Consider the following 20497-nt stretch of genomic DNA (forward strand, 5'->3'; position numbering starts at 1 on the left):
TCTTGAAAGCAGCTAAAGAGATATGATGTTTATTTATGGGGAAACACAAATTTTAGTGTCAGTGAATTTCTCATCTGATATCATGCAGACCAAAAAAAGTGAGACATTTTGAAGTGATAAAAAAGCAACTGTCAAACATGAATTCTGTATCTGGCAAAAATACTTAAAGGAACAAAGGGGAAAAGAAATACACTCTAAAATGAAAGAAAATCTGTTGCTAGCAGATCTACTTTAACAGAATGACTTAGGAAGTTATCTAAGCAAAAAGGAAATAACAAATGAAGGAAAACGAGAGAGAAGAAAGATGTTAACCAAAAATATTGATGAATATTCTGTTGTTTTACAATTTATTGAATCAAATTTATAACACTATCTGCTGAGGCTCTTAGTTAATGTAAAGGAAATATTTCAGACAACCATATTAGAAATAGAAGGTTAAGGAAGTTCAGGTTTCTATACTCCACTCAAATTGATAAAATAATAACAGTAGACTGCCATAAGTTATGCATGCATAATGCAATACATAGAGAAACCAGTAAAGCTTTATACAAAGAGATGCACTCAAAAACGCTATAGATAAATCAATTCTAGACCACGTTCAAGTAATCCACAAGAAGGCAAAAAAAGAAAATAGAAAGAAAAAAACAGAAGAGAAGGAAAACAAATACAAAATGGGAGATTTAGGCTTTAACACATCAATAATAACACTAAGTAAAAATGGCCTAAATATGTATTTTAAAAAAGAAAGATGAGAAGAGAGTAGATTTAAAAAGCAAGACCAGTTTGGAGACTTCCCTGGTGGTCTAGGGGTTAAGAATCTGCCTTGCAATGCAAGGGACATGGGTTAGATCCCTGCTCAGGGAGCTAGGACACCGCATGCCGAGGAACAACTAAGCCTGAGCACCACAACTACTGAGCCCATGTGCCACGGTTAGAGTCCATGCACCAAAATGAAAAGATCCCACATGATACAACCCAACATAGCCCTGACCCCCGCCAAAAAGAAAGATTTTCTTTTTATATGCTGTCTATACTTCAAATATACAAATATAAGCAGGTTGAAAATAAAACGATAAGAAAAATACACTGTTATTTGCTGCATTGTATTACCACCCAAGTTAATGTTGATGTTTTAATCCCCAGAATCTCAGAATGTAACAGTATTTGGAGATAAGGCCATTAAAGAAGAAAACTAAGTTAAGAGGATCTTTAGGATTGAAGGCAATGGCATCCCACTCCAGTACTCTTGCCTGGAAAATCCCATGGATGGAGGAGCCTGGTTGGCTGCAGTCCATGGGGTCACTAGGAGTCCGACATGATTGAAGTGACTTAGCAGCAGCAGCAGCAGCAGCAGGATTGACCCTCACTCAATATGGCTGATATCCCAAAAGGAGGAATTAGGACACAAAAATTCACAGAGGGGAGATGGAGTGAAGACGCAGTGAGATTTGGCAGTCATCTATAATCAGTAGAGACCTCAGAAAAAACAAAGCTGGTGATGTCTTGTCCTAGACTTCTAGACTCCAGAATTGTGAAAAAATAAATAAATTTATATTTTTTAAGCCACCCAGCCTATGGCATTTTGTTATGATAGCTGTAGCAAATAAATAATGATATGTATCAAGCAAACACCAATCTAAATGTTAATCAAGACAGAAAGCACAAATGCCTATATTACCATTATATAAGCAGACTTTCAAAGAATATTACCAGACACACAAAAAGGGCCCTATATAAAGATGAGAAGACCAGCCCAGCAAGACATAAAAATCATAAATGCATAAGCATCAAATAACAGCTGCAAAATACGTGAAGCAAAAACTGACTGAAAAAAAAGAAAAAGAAAATCTCACAATTCTAGTTGAAAACTTCAACACCTCCTCTCAATAATTGAAAGGATATCTAGACATAAAGTCATTAAGGATATAGGAGAATTCAACAACACTATCATCCAAGAGGATGTAATCAACATTTATAAAACACATACAGAATACACATTCTCATCAAGTTACCACAAAACACATATCAAGACAGACAATGCCCAAGACAAAAATAACAGGAAAATCTTCAAACACAGAAACTGAACAATACATTTCTAAATAATTCATGGATCAAAGATATTAAAAATATATTGAGCTGAATAAAAATTATATCAGAATTTGTGGAACACAGCTAAAGCTACATGGAGATGGAAATTTATAGGAATTTTATGCATACATTAGAAAAGAGGAAAAATACTCATATTAGTAATCTAAACTCTAACCTCAAGAACCTTTGAAAAAGTTGAGAAAAGAAACCCAAAGGAAGCAGACAGAAACCACGCCAAAAGAAGGAAGAAAATAATAAAGATAGGAGTTGAAATCAATGAAATTTAAAACAGAAAAACAATATAGGAAATCAGGGAAAGAAAGAGTTGTTTTTTTGAAAGATCAACAAAGTTGATAAACTTCTAGTAAGACTAACCAAAATAAATAAATAAATAACAGAAAAGACAAATTACCAATAACACAAACGAAACCAGGGATGTCACTATAGACCCTACAACCACCAAAATGATAATGCGAAAATACTAAGAATAACTCACTCATCTAGAGCCAGACATCCTGGAATGTGAAGTTAAGCGGGCCTTAGAAAGCATCACTACGAACAAAGCTAGTGGAGGTGATGGAATTCCAGTTGAGCTATTTCAAATCCTGAAAGATGATGCTGCGGAAGTGCTGCACTCAATATGCCAGCAAATTTGGAAAACTCAGCAGTGGCCACAGGACTGGAAAAGGTCAGTTTTCATTCCAATCCCAAAGAAAGGCAATGCCAAAGAATGCTCAAACTACTGCACAATTGCACTCATCTCACATGCTAGGAAAGTAATGCTCAACTAGAACAGTTGAAACAATTTTGGAAAAGTAGAACAAAGTGGGTGGAATCAGTCTATCCGATCTCAGGATTAATTACAAAGCTACAGTGATCAAGATTGTGCAATGTTGATCAATGTGTTTCTATTGAAACACAGACCACTGGGACAAACAGAGGCCTCAGATATCTGATAAGGGGTTAATATCCAAAACAGATAAAGGACACATAAAACTCAATAGCAAAAAAACATTTTAAAACGGCAGAGGATCTTGACATTTTTTCAAAAACACCCAAATGGCCAACAAGCAGAGCAAAGAGGATTAACATTACTGATTATCAGAGTAATGCAAGTCAAAACCACAGTGAGATATCTCATCACACCTTATTATGGAAAAGATAAGAAATAACAAGTCTTGGAGAGGATGTGGAGAAAAGGAAAATCTTGAGTATCATTGGTGGGAATGTAAATTGGTGTAGCCACTATGGAAAACACTGTGGAGGTTCCTCAAAAAAATTAAAAATAATAAAACTACCATATGATCCAGCAATTCCACTCTGGGAAATTATTTGAAGAAAATTAAAACACCAATTTGAAAAGATATATGCAGCCCAGTATTCACTGCAGCATCATTTTCAATAGCTAAAGTATGGAACAACCTAAGAGTCTATCTGTGGAAGAATATATAAAAAGATATGATCCAGTGGCTAAGAATCCATGCTCCCAAGGTAGGGGGAGATCCCTGGTCCAAGAACTAGATCCCTGGTACAGGAACTAGATTCCACATGCAGCAACTTTGAATTCTCATGCCACAACTAAAAGAACCTTCGTGCTGCAATGAAGATCAAAGATTCCATATGCCACCACTAAGACCAGGTGCAACCAAATAAATAAATATTAGATAAATAAAGTCACCTAAAAAATAAGTGATCTATCTATCTATCTATCTATGTGATTTATACTACACACACACATACACACAGAAACACACTGGAATAGTATTCAACCATAAAAAATAAATAAATCTTGACATTTAGAACAATATGGATAGAACTTAGAGGTATTATGATAAGTGAAATAAGTCAGACAGAGAAAGACAAAGTATGATCTCACTTATATGTCAAATTAAACAACAGGAAAGCTCATAGATACAGAGAAGATTGGTGGTTACCAGATATGGGGGATAGGGGACAGAAGAAATGGATAAAAGTGAAAAAGATACAATATAAACTTCCAGTTACAAAATAATTAAGCTATGGGGATATAAAGTAAAGCATGGTGGTTACAGTTAATAATATTGTACAGCATATTTGAAAACTGTTAAGAGAGTAGATCCTAAAAGTCCTCATCACAAGAAAAAAATCTTTTCTAACTGTGTATGCCATTTTGCAATATATAGAAATATTAAGTCATTGTCTTGTACACCTGGAGTTAATATAATGATATGTTAACATTATCTCAATTAAAAAATAGAAGACCTAGAAATAGACACACACGGATAAGCCCAATAGAGCTGGAAAAGACCAGTCAGTAGTTCACAAGTGGGCCTAAAGCTCAGGAGAGAGATATGACTGTAATAGAGATTCAGAGATCTCCAGTAAAGAGGGAGATGATAACAAGAAAGAAGTAAGCAATGGATTGAGTTCTGGGGATACTAACATTTTGCGAATTAGAGAAAGAGGATCCAGCCACAGGTAGTAACACCAAATGCATAAGGGTAGGAAGAAAATCAGGATAAATGGCACGACTTCCTGAAAGCAAAAGGGAAAAGAAACTTGTGAGAAGCATGGCTTGGTCAGTGGAGTCAAATGCTACAAAGAGGTCAGAAATGGGAAGAATTGAGACATAACCACTGCACTTACACTGAACTTGTGCTTGATGGCTTCAGTGGAGGAGTAGAGCCAGAAGCCAGGTGCATTAGCTTAAAAGTAAATGGGAGGCAGGAAAGTGGACATTTGGAACAGAAAAGTTGGCTCAGATATAAAGGAAAGAGGAAGGTGGGTAGCTAGATATGGTTAAAGCATCAAATGGTCAAGGGAAAATTGTTAAGAGCCTTTGTCATGCTCACAGGCAGAGGGGATGATTCCAATAAAAAGCAGAAGGCTAGAAATACACATGAGACTGGATTGTGCACATATGAAGATATCTTATAAAGTTCTCATAGTCATGGCTTTTGTTCAAAACCTGAACAAGGTGCTTTTCCATTAAGTTAAGAAACAAGGTAAGGTTATCCGCTCTTCTTTTCAACATCATACTGGATATTCACACTAATGCAGAAAGACAAAAAGATAAAATAAAGGGTATACAGATTCAAAAGAAAAGCAAATCTCTCTCTGTTCACATATGATAGCCCATATAGAAAATTCCAAAGAAGTGATCAAATAATTCCTGAAACTAATAAGCAATTAAATCAAGGTTATAGGATACAACATTAATGTCCAAAGTCTGTTGCTTTCCTATATAACTGCAATGAAAAATTAAGAATTGAAATAAAAAATACAACACCACTTATATTAACAAACACAGAAACACTTAGGCATAAACCTAACAAAATATGTATAAGATCAACATGAGGAAGGCTACGATACTCTGAAAAGAAATCAAAGAATTACATAAACAGAGATCTGTTCCATGTTCATGGATCAGGAAGCCCAATACTGTTAAGATGTCAATTCCTCTCAACTTGCTTTAGACTCAATGCAATTTCAACACAAATCCCAGAAAGTTATTTTATTGATAATAACAAACTGAATCCAAAGTGTATATGGAAATGTAAAAGACTCAGAATCAGTTCAGTTCAGTTGCTCAGTCATCTCTGACTGTGATCCCATGGACTGCAGCACACCTGGCTTCCCTGTCCATCACCAACTCCTGGAGCTCACTCAAACTCATGTCCATTGAGTCAGTGATGCCATCCAACTATCTCATTCTCTGTCGTCCTCTTCTCCTTCTGCCCCCAATCCCTCCCAGCATCAGGGTCTTTTCCAATGAGTCAGCTCTTCACATCAGGTGGCCAAAGTATTGGAGTTTCAGCTTCAGCATCAGTCCCTACAATGAACACCCAGGACTGATTTCCTTTAGGATGGACTGGTTGGATCTCCTTGCAGTCCAAGGGACTCTCAAGAGTCTTCTCCAACACCACAGTTCAAAAGCATCAATTCTTCAGTGCTCAGCTTTCTTCACAGTCTAACTCTCACATCCATACATGACCACTGGAAAAATCATAGCCTTGACTAGACAGACCTTTGTTGGCAAAGTAATGTCTCTGCTTTTTAGTATGCTAGTTTGGTCATAACTTTCCTTCCAAGGAGTAAGTGTCTTTTAACTTCACGGTTGCCGTCACCATCTGCAGTGATTTTGGAGCCCCCAAAAATAAAGTCTGCCACAGTTTCCACTGTTTCCCCATCTATTTGCCATGAAGTGATGGGACTGGATGCCATGATCTTAGTTTTTTTTAATGTTGAGTTTCAAGCCAACTTTTTCACTCTCCTCTTTCACTTTCATCAAGAGGCTCTTTAGTTCTTCGCTTTCTGCCCTAAGAGTGGTGTCATCTGCATATCTGAGGTTTCTGATATTTCTCCCAGCAATCTTGATTCCACCTTGTACTTCATCCAGTCCAGCATTTCTCATGATGTATTCTGCGTATAAGTTAAATAAGAGGGTGACAATATACAGCCTTTATGTACTCCTTTCCCAATTTGGAACCAGTCTGTTGTTCCATGCCCGGTTCTAACTGTTGCTTCTTGACCTGCATACAGATTTCTCAGGATGCAGGTAAGGTGGTCTGGTATGCCCATCTCTTGAAGAATTTTCCACAGTTTGTTGTGATCTACACAGTCAAAGGCTTTGACAGAGTCAATAAAACAGAAATAGATGCTTTTCTGAAACTCTCTTACTTTTTCGATGATCCAGTGGATGTTGGCAATTTGATCTCTGGTTCCTCTGGCTTTTTTAAATCCAGCTTGAACATCTGGAAGTCATGGTTCATCTACTGTTGAAGCCTAGCTTGGAGAATTTTGAGCATTTCTTTGTTAGCGTGTGAGATGAGTGCAATTGTGTGGTAGTTTGAGCAATCTTTGGCATTGCCTTTCTTTGGGATTGAAATGAAAACTGACCTTTTCCAGTCCTGTGGCCACTGTTGAGTTTTCCAAATTTGCTGGCATATTGAGTGTAGCACTTTCACAGTATCATCTTTTAGGATATGAAATAGCTCAACTGGAATTCCATCACCTCCACTAGCTTTGTTTGTAGTGATGCTTTCTAAGGCCCACTTGACTTCACATTCCAGGATGTCTGTCTCTAGGTGAGTGATCACACCATCGTGGTTATCTGGGTCATGAAGATCTTTTTCATATAGTTCTGTGTACTGTTGCCATCTCTTCTTAATATCTCTGCCTCTGTTAGGTCTATACCATTTATGTCCTTTATTATGATAACACAATATTAAAGAACAAAGTCAGAAGATTGGACTTACCCAACTTTAAGATTTATTATAAAGCTACAGGAATCAAGACAGTATGCTGCTGGCCAGAGAATAGAAAAATACATCATTGGGATAGAATAGAGGGCCAAGAAAGAGAAAAACACAAATAAAGTCAAATTATCTTTGACAAAGGAGCAAAGGGAATTCAGTGGACAAATGACTGTTTTTTCAATAATGGTGCTGGAATAACTGGATCTCTACATTGAAAAAAAAAGAATCTAGATGCAGACCCTACACCTGACATGGATCATACTCCCAAATGTAAAACCTAGATTATAACACAGGAGAAAATCTAGATGATCTTGTATATGACAATGGCTTTTTAGGTACAACACCAAAGACATGACCAATGAAAGAAAAAATGGTAAGCTGGACTTCATTAAAATTAAAGACTTCTACTCTGTGAAAGACACTGTCAAGAGAATGAGAAGACAAGCCGGAGATTAGGATAAAACACTTGCAAAAAACATATCTGATAAAGGACTATAATGTAAAATATTGGGCTTCCCAGGCAGTGCCAGTGGTAAAGAATCCACCTGCCAATTTCCAAGATACAAGAGACTTTGGTTTTGATCTCTGGGTCAAGAAGATCCCTTGGAGTATGCCATGGCACCCCACTCAATTATTATTGCCTGGAAAATTCCATAGACAGAGAAGCCTAGCAAGCTCTATAGTCCATGGGGCTGCAAAGAATTAGACATGACTGAGCACACACATCTCTATCTCTGTAATGTAAAATATACAAGAATGCTTAAAACTTAACAATAAGAAAATGAACAACCTCATTAAAAAATGGTCAAAAGATCAAAATAGACATGTCACCAAAGAAGATAAAAAGAAGGCAAATAAACATAGAAAAACATGTTTAATATCATGTGTTATTGGGAATGCTAATTAAAACAACGAGAGGACAACCCTGGGGGTGCAGTGGTTAGAACCCACCTGCCAGTGTAGAGACACAGGTTTGATCCCTGGTCCAGAAAGATTCCACAAGCCATGGGGCAACTAAACTCATGTCCACAACTACTGAAGTCTGCGTGCTGTAGAGGCATGCTCTGCAACAAGAAGTCACCACGATAAGTTCATGAACTGCAGCTAGAGCATAGCCCCCACTCGCTGCAACTAGGGAAAGCCTGCACACAGCAACGAAGACCCAGCACAGCTAATAAACAAACACAAACAAACAAAACAACAAAAACGAGACACCACTACATACCTATTGCTATTATTCAGTCACCAAGTCATGTCCGACTTTTTGTGATCACATGGACTGCAGCATGCCACATTTCCCTGTCCTTCACTATCTCACAGAGTTTGCTCAAACTCATGTCCAGTGAGTCCGTGAGGCTGTCCAACCATCTCATCCTCTGTTGCTCCCTTCTCTTCCTGCCTTCAGTCTATCCCAGCGTCAGGGTCTTTTCCTATGAGTAGGCTCTTCATATCAGGGGCCAAACCTATTAGAATCATTATAATCCACCACCAATTGCTGTCAAGGATGTGAAGTAATAGGAGCTCTCATTCATTGTTCACAGGAAGAAAAAATGCTATTTTGCTATTTAGCGATTTTGGAAGACACTTTTGTAATTTCTCACAAAACTAAACACTTACCATACAGTCCATCAAACATGCTCATTAACCTGAACATGAATGTTTATAGCAGCTTTATTCATAGTGACCAAAATTGGAAGCCAACAAAATATCCTTCAATAGGTCAAAGAACAAACTGCAGTATATTTAAACTATAAAATATTATTCACAATAAAAAGAAATGTGCTATGAAGCCACAAAAAGAAACAAAGGAAATGGAAATGCATATTGCTAAGTGAAATAAGTCAATCTGAAAAGGCTTTATACTCCATAATTCCAACTACACAGAATCTTGGAAAGGTAAAACAACAGAGACAATTAAAAGGTCAGTAATTATCACAGGTTTGTGGTGAGGAACAAATGAATGGGTGGAGCCTAGAGGATTTTTAGGGCAGTAAAACTATTCTGCATGATATTGTAATGGTGGGTACATGTAATGATACACTTGTCCAAACCTGTAGAATGCATCTCACAAAGTGAACCCCAATGCAAACTATGGACTTCAGTTGATAGTGATGTGTCAATATTGGTTCATCAATTGTACCAAATGTACAAGGCTTGGAGAGATGCAGATGGTGGGGAGACTATGTATTTTGGGGAGAGGGAGGCAGACATATGGGAACTCCCCAGACTTCCCGCTCAGTTTTGCTGTGACCTTGAAACTGCTGTAAAAAATAAAGTCTATTGAGAAATATGTGAATCATTCATCACCCAAGTGTTTTTAGGCTCCAGCAGGTGCAGAAACTGCCAGACAGAGCACTCCCCATCTCAGCAGTCGACAGCACAAAACACAGAAGGTTACCTTAGAGCACTTCCTCACAGGCCAAAGGGGACTTTCTTCTTTGCTTGTTTTTACAACTAGTGGGAGAAAACATTTAGTTCTTCGGAGGCCCAGGGATGGTCAAAGGAGACAGCTGTGGGCCAGCTTCCTGAGAAGCCTTACAAAAGCATGGCAGCATCCAGACTTTTGATTCCACGGCTGCACCAGCATCAAGCCATTGCCAAGGAAGCCGCATGGAGGACACATCTGCTGTGGCAAAGTGTCCTGCCCTTTCCCTGCTTGATGGCTCGCCTGTCCTGGACCGGACCAGTGTTGATGCACTCCTGTTTAGTTTGTATCTTTCAGGCTTTTCTAGGGTGCTTGACACACGCAATAAGAAAATATGCTGTCATCTCCCTTTTCCAGTCAACCTCAACTACACATTGAAATCATCTGGGGAGACTGAAAAGACTAATACAACCTGGGCCCCACCTGCTGAGATCCTAATTTGTTTGGTCAGGGCATGGCTTCCCAGGTGATTCTGATGTGCAATCAAGGTTGAAAATTACTAGTCTGAGTCCAGTGGAATTCACACAAACTCCTACACTCCAGTCAGTCATAAAGAGGGGTAGTTTCTAATTTTGAGACACACTTTCACTCTCATCCCAGCCCCAGCACACACAAGAAGGTTCTAGGGAACATTATTTCAGTCTATTCTATTCTATTCACTAATTGTCATGAATAAGTATTGTGTAAACTGGATGCTGGGAAACTACATACATTTCTCTCAAAAAGCTCAATATAAAAAGCATCATCAATCTGAACACCTCTCATGCACAGAACTAGGTTACAGGGTCACTACTTATGGTCACAGTTTGTAGAGACTCTATTTGACAGGTCTCTCTGCCTTGGCTCCAGCGCTCTATCAGGCAGAAGGAGGAGGAGGCCTCTGTAATACACCCCTATGTGCCACACAAGCTAGGTGGGGTGCTGGCCTCCTGCAGAGGGACCTGAGCTAGGCACTGGCACCATGCCTGGCACATGGGAGGTGCTCCATATTATTCACAGAGAGACTAAAATGGGCTGCACAAAAGTGTTCGGAGGAGGGGATGCATTCTGTCTACAAGGATGAGGTGAGAAAGTGTGAAGAGGCTAAGGCTGAGATGAACCTTGAGGGATGGCATGTCTGTTGGAGAGACAGGAGACAAGCATCTCCCCAAGACATGCTGACCTACAGAGTGGAGAGTGGGTATGTGAGGCATGTCTATCTGCCAGAGCACCACATGGAGGGGCTGCATGAAGTGGACAAGGGAGAACCTGTGAGGGGCTTATGATGGAGTAGGGACTTGTACCCACTGGGGAGCAGTGGGAGGATTTTCAACTTCCATAGCACAATCAGATCCTGGTTCCTTCGACTACACTGGTGCCTGGGTGGAAAAAAATTTAGGGACTATTGGGATCATCCAAAACACCAACAGTTGCAAAGCTTCTTAGGTTCTTTGAGAAGTGCCAAGGGAAGTTTACAGTTAGATCCTTGGGAATTCTAGTGTTAGATTATTCCTCTTGCAGCCCCATGTCCACCCTGCTCACATTCTACACCAATGCTACTAAAAGCACTCTCTGAATTTTTCTCAGCTGTCACTACCTTTGCAGTAGGTGCCGCAATGATTTTGTCTTACTTCTTCAGATCATCTGATGTAATCAAGAATCAAAGAAGAAACAGTCTAGAGAAGCTTTGTATCCTAAGACTTCCTCCCTCAAAGCTGTCCACAACCAACTGCAAAAAGACTTTGGTCAAACAGAGAACAAAGGATAAACTGTTATTCCTTCTAGAGAGTACTAGGAACCTAGAAGAAATAATTCTGCAAAGCTAGGCTATGAAAACCAGATAGAAAATATGCTTCCCCCACATTGTTAGGGTGTTCCTAAATTTTAGGGACTCGGAGCAATTTCTTTTACCTTCTAAAATCCATCAGAATACCCACTCAGTCTAAATATAAAGGGTTCATATCCATTTCCTGAAATTTACGGTTCAAATAAAGTAGAAATAAAGGATTATTGCATGCTCTACTTCTGTATATTCTTTCATGAAATCTGAATGTTTTTGTAAAAATGTAAAATAATTTGTAGACACTTATATTCTGTGATTTAAACAAACAAAAAACAAATTCCTAGGTCTTATCTCTCTTGTTGAATCAGAATCTCTAGGAGCAGAGACCAGGAATCTGTATATTAATGAGCTCCCAGTTGATCTAACTCACTGCCTCTCTGACTTCAGACATCTACCTAACTTTTGCCATACTCACATTGTCCATTTGCCTTTGTTCACTCAAGTTGTTTTAGGTTAACTTTAAAATTGTAGTCATCCTAAGTCATGTCCACCAAATCATAGTTTTGAAGCATTGTTTTCCAAAAATGCTTGTTAAAACACACAGCTATTTTAAAAATCCATTTTGGACTAACTGAAGGTAGTACATGGTCCACTCCACTCATTCAAAGCTGTAAGTTTGGGAAGAGTGGTTTAGCTGCTTCTGGGTTCCTGTGATCCAAACTTTGGCCTTCTTATTTCAGGACCTACCTTCCTAGGCCTGGTGCCCTCACACGGCTCTATGGAAAGCGCCTCACTGCCAGGACCCTACCCTGTCTTTCCACACGTACTCTCTCCCGTCACCCCAACCAAACTGGATTTTTATATCTGAACTTAGGACAGTATCACTAAAGCATGTTAATAAATGTTGAAATATAATTTGTAGGTTTAACCCATGACAGCAAAAATGCTTTGATTTTCAAGAATGGAATTCTCATAAACATTCACACAGCTCTTTGCATCAGCCCCTGAAACAGCGCACATTTCTGCAGCTTCATTTCTTTTCAATCTTCCTCACTCATTCTGCCTCAGCCACACTGGAGCATACCTTACTTTCTTCCTCTTAATATACAAGCTCTTCCTACCTCAGGGCCTTTGCACTTGCTGGATTTCTTCCACATGTCTGCCACCTACACATTACTTGGGTTTCAACTCAAAATCCCTACTTTCTGAGAGGCAGCTCCTGACCAACCCAGTAAAGTTACACCAATTCCCCACATTCCCATGCCCTCCAGGGATCCTCTGTCATCAGTTTTTAACCAAGGGTGTTATTTCCTCTAAGGAGACATTGGTAATGTCTACAGACATTTGCAGTTGTCACTATGTGGGGGGGTTGGTGGGGGGGCACACAAATACCCTCTAGCAAATAGAGGCCAGGTATGTTGATAAGCACTCCTATAATGCTTGCACAGTGCCCTCCCACAGTGCATTATTTGGACCCAAATGCCGTGTTTGAGAAATTCAGCTCTGTCAGTGTGTTATGCTTTTTCCTTATCATCATCAGCACCAGAGCAGATGGTGTAGGGGTTTCCTTCCTATTGAATGGAGCTCCTTGGGAACTGGAGTTCAGGGTTGTTCCTTGCTCCACCTCAGCACCTAGAGGAGTGTCAGGCACCTTGACTCTCAAATCTGGCCTCATTTGCCCTTGTCCTGAGAGCCCACAGCAAGTTGAAGATGCCCGAACTCAGTAAATGGTGAGGATAAGAAAATATGTCACTTTAGAAAATGAAAACAAAAATGTGTTCAATTAATGAGTGTGCATACAAATGAAATTTGTGATGAGGAGTCCCTCATGATTTCAAGGACTGACAAAATTATCTTCGCAGCCATCAGTGAAAGACTGGTTCTTCTGCTTTTAAAGAAGAGCAAAATTTCCTAAGTTCAACTATATGGTTTTAATTATACCAGTATCTTAATGTCCCTAGACCAACAGGAGAAAATGGAATCTCAATGGTCTCAAAAAAAAAAAAAAAAAAAAAATTCAATACATTCTATTTGATCGGCACTTTTAAAGGAAAGAATTTAATGTTAACTTAATGTTAAATACCTCCTCTTCCTTCCCTCTAATCCATTCTCCCCCTCAGTTATTGACAAATTTTTCTATAGCATAAAATGATAGCCAAATTACCCATATAAATTCTTCTAGAACAGAACTGTTATTCAGAAAAATAATAAAAGGGACCATATAATGAGAAACCTGTGAACGCAATACCACTGAAATTCTTTATTGAGCACTGATGCTAGATCTCCTATCTATGAGAAACTCTATAAACAGAAACCCGTTGTATTTCTGAAATGATTTTCAGTTTCATTTTTTCACAAATATCATGTCATTGAAATTACCACCATACACCAATGTAAGTGTGGGAATAACTTTCATAGGTGCAAAAAGAAAAAATCAACACAACATTTTCAATCAACTACACTTCATTTAAAAATATATTATAAATAAAGCATAAAGAATGATTTACTCTAAAGTCATCCAATGTTCCTGGTGCAATTTGGGATTAGAGCTCAGGGCCTGTCTCTAATTCTGAGTACTGCTTGCTTTCTCCCATGCTCCATGTCTTGTTTCACAGAATGCTACTGGGTATGCCAGTAGTCACTGTGCTCAGGGGATTCCAACAAATTTTGGAAATGCTGGATTAAACAAAGTTGAGTAGATTTCCAGAACTTGTAATGTGCCATCACAAACTTTAGGAAGGACTTGGAGAAGATAGCACAAATCATAAATTCAAAGCCCCACAAGTAACAAAGTAGGTAACAAACATGAGGCTGCAGGCAAGGCAAGGGCTGAGGGATGTGGTGCCATCTAACGGGGCCCTGGCTGCGTAGGGATGTTGCCCAACGTTGTTAGGGCTTTCCTGACAAGTTACAAATCTGGGCTTTAATTCGACATCTCCATCTTTGTGCACGTTGTCTTGAATTAAAAAAAAACAAACATCATTGTTGGAACATAATTTTTAAAAACAGATCAGTGTGGTTCCGTTTATGAAAATTAGTATGCAATGTTTAGCCATCTTCATTGCCATGCATACATGTTGTTAAGTTACTTCAGTCATGTCTAACTCTTTGCAACCCTATGGACTCTAGCCCACCAGGCTCCTCTGTCCATGGGATTCTCCAGGCAAGAATACTGGAGTTGATTGCCATGCCTTCCTCCAGAGTATGTTCCCAACCCAGTAATTGAACCCACATCTCTTATGTCTTCTGCATTGGCAGATAAGTTCTTTACCACTAGCACCACCTCTTCATTGCCCACATAACCTTTATTCAGAGGTCCTATTAATTTTCTACAATTCTGCAGAAGTTTAAAAAACGTTGCCTTCAAAAACAACCATCCAGCCCTCATGGACCACTTTGGTGTGAGCAGCTCTGAATACCACTACCCTTCCCCCCACCAAAAACAAAAACAAAAAACTCAAGAATGAGTTATTTCAGGTGAAGTGAAGTGAAATTAATTTCCAGCCTTCTTAGCTGTTCATGCAAAAATACTTCAAAGTGACTAAAACCAGCTTTACTTTTTGTCTTTGACTAACTCTTCTGGAAAAAAAACAAAAATTTAATTGAGTTGTGAAAAAGATATAACACAGGAATTGATTATATATGGAAAAGACCCTTTATCTTTCCAATATAATTTTAAGAACTGAAGTGGTTTGAGGATGATTTAGCCTTTTGGTAGAAACTGGTAACATGATCAAAGAAGACTATTATATTTGCAAACTGGCTTTTCCAAAACAGAAAGCCTCTTTTGTTACTCCCTCCCTCTTTTCTTTTCTTTCCTTGTATTTATTTCTGCCTTGCCTCATTCTAAAAATTCTATCAGAGCTTACCAATTGTCTACATAAACACCTAGAACTGTAGCACCAATGCAGCAGAAACAGCATAAATCACACGGCAATTGATTTTCTTACCCTGGTGTCTCCATGGATCACTCACTACCCTACCTTCTTCTAACTGCAAAAATACCATTCTGGTCCCAGGGAAAGCACTTAACGCCTTCTATTTCCAGAGCCCTGAGAAACCGGATCTACCTATAATGGCAAAATCACATTCACTTCTATATTCCCAATGGGTAAATAGAAACCTATACACTCCCATGATTTGAAACCCTTGATGTCCTAAGGAATATAACATTTGGAGTCAATTAAAAAAAAAATCATGAAATGCTTCCATGTTAAGTCCTTTAAGTACCAAATTAAATTTGCTGATTTTAAGTTGTGGTCAGCTCCTCTCCACAGCTTTATTAACCAAGGTCCAAGTGTGTTTTCTGCCTCCCCAATGAGAATTCTTGATGGATAACAGGATTCATAGGGTCTAAAGAGAATGTACAATTCTAAAGTGTACCTTTCATGTTTTGCAGAGATTTCTGCAATGACCAGAAAGACTGACTCAGTTTTAATACAAAAAATTAGGACTGTGTGATAGAGGTTGATTGTGCACAGATGATCTAGACCCACTCTACCCAATGTTCTTGACTCCATGGAATGTCATCAGAAACTGACCAAAAATTTGTCCTGCTGCTTGAAGGATTCTGACATAGTGATATCTTGGCACTGTCTTCTACATAATGCCTTAGAATCTGGGCCCACGACTTAATGAGAGTCATCAATAATGTAGGCATTATCTTCTGCTTGGATAGGCTTCAGAGCTGCATGTTTCAAAGCTCCAATATGAGACTCCTTCAAGGGAATCACACTGTAGAAAGAATAACAAGATTAAGAGAGAAACACTTCTCGAAGATGAGGAGCACAGTTCTTTATGTTCAGGCAATACTGGGTATTTGCATTTCCTAGGGCATCATTCAGACAGCCTATGAAGTCAAAAGAAGCTTCCAGATTTCATGAATATGAAGTTTTAGGAAAGTCTGTTTAATAAAGTGATAGAAGTCCTCAGCAGTCATTTCAAAATCTCAGACTTGTCTCCTTTAAGAGACTTATGTAACAGAAAACAAAAATTGAAAATGTAAGAAGACAAATACCAGACATCAAGATGAAGTACTAAGCCAGGATGCTCATTCACAAAGATGGCCAGGGAATGGTTTGGTTGGTGTTTTTCTGAATGGGGACTGTGACCCTTTAGAGAAGGCTAAATTAAATCTATTTAGTGGTCTATATCCTATATTTAAGATAAATATATATCAGCATACAAAATATCAAAGCATACTGGATACAATGAAATAGCATTGCTTCATCTAAGTGTGTACTAGATCATGCAGCCAAAATTCTTACTGTGTCTTAATGGTCAAAATTGGAAAGCTATGAGTTAGACGACTTTTATAGCTTATATGCTCACACATCAAGGGTACAAAAAGGTAATCTATGGGGCTTTGATACAGCTACTTTCTTAGAACTTGTACGCAGTCACTATTTTCATTACCTAAGCCTGCCCATAAATGATATGAAATGCACTGAATCTTCACTCAGCTCTGATCTTTAAACAGATTAGTCACATATATGTAGAAACAGTGTAGGTGTCTGTGGCTCAAAATAAGTCAATGTGATAAATTAATAGCTGCCCCCAAAATAACACGATGAGGAAACCCTCAGCTTTGTTTTGTTTTGTTTGTAAGGTATTTTCTACAATAAATATTTTCTTTTCTAATTAGGGGATAAAAATTGAAAATTTTAAAAATCTAAACAGTGAAAGGACTAAGAGGATGCTATTTTCCATTCTTTTCTGCCTATAGGGAGTATTTATTTTTCTTCCATTTTTGGAAGCAGACAGTCAAAAACTTCTATAAGTCTGGGTTTTGGACTCTAGGAGACCTATACTGGAGCCTTTTAACTTCTGTGTGATGTGACTTTTGATATTACTCAACATCTCTAAACCTGTTTTCCAAACTGTAAACTAAGACTAATACTAGTGCCTGTCTCACAGGTTTATTGATGTGAAGGGCATGTCTGCAATAGTAAAAGTCAACATTTATGGAACAGTTGCAATGTGTTGGTCATTGTTCAAGGCATGTTCTGTGGACTGGCTCATGTGATTAACTTAGGTATAGGAAAGACTGTGTACAAACATGAAAGAGAACTAGGAATAATGAAAGAGAAACTAGGAATAATGGCTGGTGGCTTAAGAGGGATGGATTTTCTCAAAGAAAGACTTTGCCTAAAGCCCAAGCTGGACCAGATGAAGCAGGCTGTTTGGATTTGGAAGTAGGCGGAGAAGGCAGTGGCACCCCACTCCAGTACTCTTGCCTGGAAAATCCCATGGACAGAGGAGCCTGGTAGGCTGCAGTCCATGGGGTCTCGAAGAGTCCGACACGACTGAGCGACTTCACTTTCACTTCTCACTTTGATGCATTGGAGAAGGAAATGGCAACCCACTCCAGTGTTCTTGCCTGGAGAATCCCAGGGACAGGGGAGCCTGGTGGGCTGCCGTCTATGGGGTCACACAGAGTCAGACACGACTGAAGTGTCTTAGCAGCAGCAGCAGCAGCAGTGGTTTCCCACCTTTACAGATGTTTGGGCAAATGACTACAGGGATGTATACAAAGAGGATTTAACTTTTTATTGGGCCATGGGGTAGATTTACACAACTGTAAAGTCAAATGGTTTTGAGGCCACACAACTAATGTAGTTGAGCACAGCAGGCCGGGTATGGAACAATAGGGGATAGTGAGACCTTGGAGAGCTGGAGGCAAGTCCCAGCTTTGTGGGTCTTCAGCCTGGAGGTGTCCTCCTCCAGATCTTTGCAGAGCTGCCTCCTGCTCCCTTGGGGCTCACTCACATAGCCTACTGCCCTGCTCTGTATTCCCCATGGTATTTCTCTGGAAGTCCTGAAAGTGCCCTTCTTATTCATTTACATGTTTTCAGTCTGTTCTGCTCATCTCTTTGGAATATAATAGGGACTCAATAGACATGCAATAAACAAAGCAATGAATTAAATCAAATAACAAACCAAACAACCCACTCAAATGGCCCATGAAACAAACTCTGCAGTTTAGTTCTCTTGCTCTAAAAGGTCTCGTTTCAGGTGCCGTTTCTGTACTGTTCTAGCACATGTGCAGAAAACACAGAGATGTATTCTCATCACATCACTGAAATCATTACTGGAAGGTTAGACAGCAATGGAGATTCTCTATATACTAGATTTTTCAGAATCCAGAGTATAAAATGGAGAACTCAGAAGGAAAAGAGAGGGACAGAGACATTTTCCTTATTTTTAATAAGAATATCAAAAGGCATTGACACAAACTCTTTCAAACTTACCATAGTAGCTCCATCTTGTTACCCAGGCAAAGATATTCTAAACTGGATGAGAAAATTAAACATATAAGCTAAAGAGTTCATGAGATTTTTTTCCCCAATAAGTATATTATTACTGTTATTACCTTAATATGAGAAAAATAGGTACAGATATCAGACACTGAAAAAATTAATTAAGAGGAAAGAATATTTTTAAAATGAAGGGGAAACAAATCAATCTGGGCTCTTCCCTAATAACTTCAGATAACTTTTCTTGAATCTCTAGGAGCCAAATAAACCCCTTAGTGGAAAGTGTCTTATGATTATTAGGGTTAATGCATTCACCCACATGCCCTAGCTTACTTTAATATAGTCATATTTCACTGTAAAAAAATGGGAGGTTGTGTTTCTCCTATAGATGACAGGTTTTACACACACACACACACTGGTGGAAGGACACCAGGAGGCCCTAGGTGGCTGCCTTGTGAAACCCTTTGTTCTCTTCTTAGCCCTGAAATCATGTATCCTCCAATGGCTCATTTGGTTCCTCTGTTAAGTGGGTATTGTAAAACTCTCAGCAATTTCACTCCCTATAGGAACAAAAATTAGTTATTGAAGGAAGGGGAAAAGAAGGAGTGAACAAATCTTGTATATTACACTGGTTTGTTGATATCCAAATCCCAACTCTACCTAACCAATGTTTAATTCTCCATATTTAATTTCTCCCATGGAGAACTTAAGTATCATGTTTCTCTTCACTGGGAAGATAATTTTAAGATAAATAAAAATAAAAAAGAACAAGGTAAGAACCAAGGAAGTTACGTGAAACCAAAATCATATGGAATATAGGGCTACAGGTCGTTTGGCTCAAGAATACTCCTGTGGGCACAGTCCTGAGGTGACTTACTTTTGTTAATCCAGAATACCACAAATATGAGCAATACTACCAAGACAGCAACAGAGATTCCAATGGAGACTCCCTTGTCGGTGCTCATCCATGGACCTTGTACCAGCCCCTAAAGAAGCATCAGCAGATCAAAAACAAAATAAAAAACAACAAAATAAAACCATATTATTAGAATTATGCATAGAACACACTTCCTAAAATAAATTACCCAGATATATTTATTAACATTTGGCTAGTTTGTTATCATGAGGGGTGAGACCAAATGATCTGAAGTTATAATCATATGGTGAAATTCTAAGACAATTTAAAATTCAAATACATTTGGGGTGGTGGAAATGTATATCTTGCTTGTGATGGTATTTATAAAGGTGTATACATTTGTCAAAACTCAAACTGTACATTTCAAATGAGCCTGTTTTATAATACGTAAATTACAAATACTTTTAAAAATGAATAAGGTATTTCTGTATATACTATTCTTATGATATTAAAACAAAAAATGTTTTTTCTCATGTAAGTTTGACACATTTTTTAGTTCTGATATTTATATATATATATATATATATATATACATATGTACACACACACACACATTTGTTTGGCTGTACTGCACAATCTGTGGGATCTTAGTTCCTCAGCCAGGGATGGAACCTGTGAACCCCCGCATTGGAAGTGTGGAGTCTTACCCACTGGGCTTCCAGGGAAGTCCTTACATTATTTTAAAAGTTAGTTTTTCACTTATCAATTGACATTTTCTTTTCATGTCAGTAAGTACACTGCGGTGCCAACATTGTTAATGGCAATAAATGGGCATGTTTAATTGACTAATTAATCCCTATTATTGAGTATTAA

At 38.5% G+C, this 20497-nt stretch overlaps 1 long non-coding RNA gene across 1 annotated transcript; it reads right to left on the reverse strand.

Moving 5' to 3' along the window:
* Window positions 1–13474: 13474 nt before the first annotated feature.
* LOC133251544 (uncharacterized) lies at window positions 13475–20097 on the reverse strand. The gene is made up of 3 exons (XR_009737677.1): window positions 19646–20097; window positions 18763–18804; window positions 13475–16246 (listed from the first exon to the last, which is right to left on the reverse strand). It is a non-coding gene; the product is annotated as an uncharacterized LOC133251544 (long non-coding RNA).
* Between the last annotated feature and the right edge of the window lie 400 nt (window positions 20098–20497).

This window comes from Bos javanicus, chromosome 7, assembly GCF_032452875.1.
Source record: "Bos javanicus breed banteng chromosome 7, ARS-OSU_banteng_1.0, whole genome shotgun sequence".
In the NCBI taxonomy this organism is placed as follows: domain Eukaryota; kingdom Metazoa; phylum Chordata; class Mammalia; order Artiodactyla; family Bovidae; genus Bos; species Bos javanicus.